Below are 5,563 nucleotides of genomic sequence, written 5' to 3'. Positions count from 1 at the left end.
TAATCTTGTTTAAGTAGGAAGTTTTTTTTGTTTTTGTTTTTGTTTTTATTTTTTATGTTTTTCTTTTTCTTCTGTAAAGGAAGCATATTAGTTAAAGCTAGCAAAAATGAAAAGGAGCAGATGCTTGAAAATACCTTGTAGTCCGGCCCAATATCAAACTTGGAGAGCCAATAACATAATTTTTCCTTCATTCATTATTCACCAAAAATTTTGAAATCTAGAAACTAATTTTCAACAGTTAGATTTTAGAATTTTGGGTTTTCCGACATTAATCTTGTAGCCTTGTTGAGAAGCTAGACATCAACTTTCAATTGGCATCAACGAGGGAGGAGAAGACAATGCATAACACATTATGGCACTCAAGTTAGTGTTTGTTCGTTATGCTTGTAAAGAAAAAAATGCAGAATAATATCATGTACTTCTTTTTTGACCCATGTGTTGGTGGGATTCTAGTTCTTTTCTAACCCTATGTGTGCATTGGCGTCTACCACTTTGTGGCAGTTTTGTACTGGGGTGCTTGTGCTTGTATGGAGGTACTTGTGCTTGTGGTAGTCGTTAGGAGTTTTATTATTATACTTATTTGTACAGATTATCACTAGATCAATATTTGGTCACTAAGGAATATACTCATACAAAAACCTTTGTAACTACACTATCGTGTGTTTATAATTGCGTTCTTATTTGTTAATAAAAATTACTATTAGTTCTCATTGTTAAAAAAAATTGGGCTCCAAGTCGCATTATCTCGTCTTTCTCCTATGTTTCATGGGAGTGTATGCTCGTTGATTATAGATACACTCCCCCAAATGCATCTAAATTTGAATTCTCATTCTCATAATTAAAAAAAAAAAAAAAAAACTAAAATATCGCTGGAATTAAAATAAAATAAAATAAAAGATAGGGAGTAGAGACCTTCATTTGTAGTCGATTATTTTGACTCGCACCGGGTCCTTCGGGCAAGAACTTTAGGTCCTTGGGCTTAGAACTTTTTCTTGTCATGAAATGGGCCTTAGCCTGTTAACGGATTTACCCAATTTACCAATCAGTCCACTTACCAAAAACAGAATGCTTACAAAAATGAACCCATTTTTAGACAAAATAAGGTTATAGCCCCCACGTAATAATTTCATATCATAGGAACCCCTTGAGTAATAAATCAACTTTAGACAGGTTGTTCATTATGTGTGTCCTGTCCGACCACTTCAACTTAATAATAATTAAGGAAAACTAATGAAAATGATTTTAAAACTTTGAGTTTTAACGATAATGACAAAATAAACGGTAAAGTGAATAGTACTAGGATTGACTTTTTAGTGTAAAAATGTAGGTTTTCGTTAAAATAAACAATACCAAGAGTTTTTCGTTAAATTTTCATAATAATTATCACCTGCAAATTATATGATATTTTTTTATAAACGTGAAAGCAAAAAGGATGAAAAATTAATTAAAATTATATGCGACAAGGAACTATTGAATGACATAATAGTGAGGAGGGGTCGTGACTTCATTGCCCATCGCATATTATCATGGACGGAGAATTATTTTGTTCATGAAAAAATTCATTTAACTCCCCATGCATGCAAATTGGGGTTGACACTTGAAAACAAAGGAGCTTTCCAACAGAATACCGACGTTGTTTTTGTTAGGGTCCCAAGGTGTAATATGCTTATAGTACAAGAACGATGACTTGATCATATAAAGCGTTGGTATACTTAGTTGCATACTCGTGAAATGAACGAAGAATATTCAGGATTATGAGTCTATATTCAAGAATGAGAGGTCGATCATATTTTTGAACTTATACATTCTAACATATTGTTGTGTTAATTAAGGGCTAGTGTTTGCGTTGTAGACTTGTGAAAGGAACAAAACATATTCAAATAATCACACTGAAGAGTTTGAACACATTTTTTGAACGTCTACATATAATATATTGTCATATTACGAATAAACGTCCAACTGCAAACAAATGTTCAGTTGATTGTCTAAACATTTCAGCATTTGTGTGAGACAAAGATATGGAGAATTAAACAGGAAATCCGAAAGGATCGGGGAAAAGGAAAATGAAAAGAATAGAAATCTTGAGAAGATAGAAGAAAGAAACTCCAAGTAAACATCCCTCTCAACATTTGGCACTTAATTTTGATGTACCCCACTACCAGACAAAAAACATCCTCAAAATCTTAGGCGTGGCAAACCTAAGTGGGGTGCATTACATCGTGCTACCTCATACGCGATGCTTCCACGTCGTCTCTACTGCCTATCCCCACAACTCCCACATTCGATACCTTCTTTCTCCTCGTCCTCCACCGTACAATCGCTCTAAATTTTTCCGCTAAATTTCTAATTAAATTTAGAAGAAAAACCCCACTTAATTACCATTTAATCCTACTTATTATTATTTTTCTTACTCCGACGATCGACGAACGTTTGGTACACGACGTTACCGGAGGCTGGAAACTCGTCCACGGAGCAACTCCGGCACTTCAGTCCAAGCGGCTCCAATGCCCCCGCGACACGCATCCACACCTCGTGGCTCGCACACGTGGTCGATACCGACATCGTCGCCGGCCTGAAGATTTGGACGACCTTCTTCAGCACCCGAACAACGTCGTCTCGATCGTCGTAGACCGACCCCACGCACTCGAAGCTCGCGTAGCTGTAGCCGTCTTCGGGGGTGACGTGGATGGTGGAGTGGCGGTTCCCGTAGATACCGTTCATGGAGTACCCACAGGGGTCGAATGCGAAATCGCAGATCAGAGCACGAGGGTTAATTCCGGATATTCCAGTGAGCGCAGTCATTTCTTTGCCGGCGGAGTCACCGTCGTATTCGGTGCCGGGACGGAGGAAGAAATTGCGGGCGAGGTCGCGGTCGAGCTCGGTCATGCAGATTTCGAGTGTGAACAGTCCGCCGTCGCTGTCGTCTTCTCCAAAAGGACATTTCGTGTTTTCTGTGGATGCGGAGAACACGTGCCATGCATGTGAGGGGGTTTTGGAGGGCATGACGTTTGCCTTGCGGTAGCAGAGACTGTCGGGAAGAGATTCCTCCAAATAAACGACCTCGTTTTGGAAGTTGGTGTAGGGAAAAGGCTGGGCATTGGGGAAGATAAAGTTACCGCGGGTGTAGCGGCAGAAGACGAGGGTGAGGCCGAGATCTAGCGACGCATGGCGGAGAAGTGGAGGGATAGATTTGAGGAGCTGGGTGGTCCCACAGGTCTTGATGATGATCTTGGTAGGGTAGACGAAGAGGCTGGACTCGGATAACACGTAGGCGTCGAAGTAGTGATTGGCTACGGCCGAGACCACAGTGCATTGGACGGCATGTAGGACATGTTGCAAGGACTCGAAGTCAAGGAGGCGAAGACCAAGACCGAACGACGACCCTACATTTTTACGGTCGTCCCCAGAGAAGTGCAGCTCCAAACGCTTCTCGAACCCTTCAAAACCAGAAACCGCCATTTGGGTTGTTTAGGTTTAGGTCACACGCAAATTGTAGGGTAAACCCTAGTAAGATAGCAAAAAAGTGCCCTGAAAGAGGAGCAGAAATCAACAAGTTCCAAATGAAAGAACGGGTAGGAAGAGATGGAGAGAAAGAAATGAGTTATGAGAGAGAGGGAGAGAGAGAGGTTGTGAGGAGGAATGTGGAGATGAGAGAGAGATGGTGGGGTGTGTGGAATTTATAGGTAGGGGAGAGAGAGAGAGAGAGAGAGTGAGAGAGAGAGAAGAGGAGGAGGAGGAGGAGGAGGGGCATGCTGGTGTGGCAACCAAGAATCATGATTGCAGGCATATATAATGAAGTGAATAAGGATGATGATATGTATATTGAAATTTGCTTACGATTTTTATTTTTTTGTGAGCAAAATCTTTTCCTTTCAGAAGAGCAGAGAGAGACAGAGAGACTGATGTGCAAGCAGCGGAATTTATGTCCACGCGTATAATTTGTACCGGAACCCTGCACTTGTCTCCACTTACTTCCAGTCGGCAGACAGTCACTGTTCTCTCAGAACAAATGCATATTGCCAATTAGTGATTTGTTACCACTTAATTAATATCAATTTGATTAAGATGAAAAACACATTCGACCTATTTAATAGGTTCAAATGTAAATCTTGAAATGGCACAAATAATGTTATGTTTACACAGTTTTAATAACGCATAATAGTTAACAAATTCAATCATGCAACAACTCGATAAACATGCATTTTAAAAAAACAATTTTGAGTTTTCTAAAGTTTTTTATTTGAACTCATAGTATGTATTTCAAAGAAAACATCGAGACGGTCAAAATTTATTGTTTGCTATTAGGGCATTTTAAGGGTTTCGAGGTCATTTGCATGAGTTTGGTAGAAATATTAATAAACTTTTAGAGGTTGCATTTGAACTTAATTTGAGAATTTTCCCGTCTCTTGTGGATTCCGGACTGTGTTATAAGGTGTAACACTGGTTAACAGATATTATTACGATCGTTGCTTGCTTTAATTAACAAGTTTAATTTGCATGGTATAAGTTGTGCTAAATTGCATATATAATTTCATTTCATGTTTCTCTTGTTGTCTAAAAAATAAGCAGAAAAACAGGGGAGGTCCTTGACTGATTGATGTTGGACCAAGAAACAAACATCATCAGTAGGCCTAGTAACTAATTTAAAAATTAAAAAAAAAAGGATAAAGTTAACCCTAGCTGCCAGAGAGAAGAAAACCTAAGAAAAAACCTATCGCCGTCGAAGCCTTTGGTCTTGGGATCGGCGGCATTTCTTCTTACTTGATCCCTTCTCTTTCTTTTCTTGTTTTCAATAGAGTCGGTATCTCGCTTTGTTGAGGAGAACTTTTGTAGTTGTGGTCATTCTTTTTCATGAGGAGGAGAGCCTTTGTAGCGGTTATGACTTACTATTCAACTCCGAATCTTAGAGTGAAATTTACGTTGTGTGTCTTGACGGTATTAGGTCTTGCTCGCAGAGTTTAGGCTTTGCGAGCATATCATTCTTGTTGGTTAGGTGTGGTTCTTCCGTTCTTGAGGAATCGTATCTCTAAAGAGTTTATTTTGCGTTGTGTTATTTTTTTGTTTTGTTTTGGTTGTAGTTTCGTTATTTGTTCGCCAGGCAAGGACTATGAGGACATCTTTGTGATGTCTCATAGCAAGGCTTTTTTGCCGAAGAAGCGTAGTCTTTTGCGAGTTCATTAGAAAAGTAATGCAATATTTTGTTCTCATGAGCGTATTTTTCCGTTTGGTTTGATGTGGTTATGTGGGGAAGGTTTTCTATTGTCTTTTTGTTATGTTTGTAATCATAAAATTGTACTCCTGATCAATGATGTTTCTCATTCTATTTCATTAATGAAATATTTATTACTTAAAACAAAAAAAACTATTTTACGATTGTTAGAATTGGACATATGGATTGGTCCATATTTGTCTGCTCAGTCACAAGTAGGTTGTAATTAGCCAGGGAATTGTTGTTTGAACAAGAACCTTAATTATCATCACAAGTACATGCGGAAGATAGTTATATGTTTTTCTGCCAAATTTTGGGAAACTTTGGTTAATTTTGAATGTCAATAATTGAAAA

At 38.7% G+C, this 5,563-nt stretch overlaps 1 pseudogene; it reads right to left on the bottom strand.

Moving 5' to 3' along the window:
- Positions 1–2,081: 2,081 nt before the first annotated feature.
- LOC137736562 (S-adenosylmethionine decarboxylase proenzyme 4 pseudogene) lies at positions 2,082–3,770 on the bottom strand (annotated as a pseudogene).
- Positions 3,771–5,563: the final 1,793 nt, after the last annotated feature.

Source organism: Pyrus communis, chromosome 13 (genome assembly GCF_041283825.1).
Source record: "Pyrus communis isolate YQ-2024b chromosome 13, ASM4128382v1, whole genome shotgun sequence".
Classification (NCBI taxonomy): Eukaryota; Viridiplantae; Streptophyta; class Magnoliopsida; order Rosales; family Rosaceae; genus Pyrus; species Pyrus communis.
Note: the sequence above shows the minus strand (reverse complement) of the source record. Positions and strands in the feature narration are given on the sequence as shown.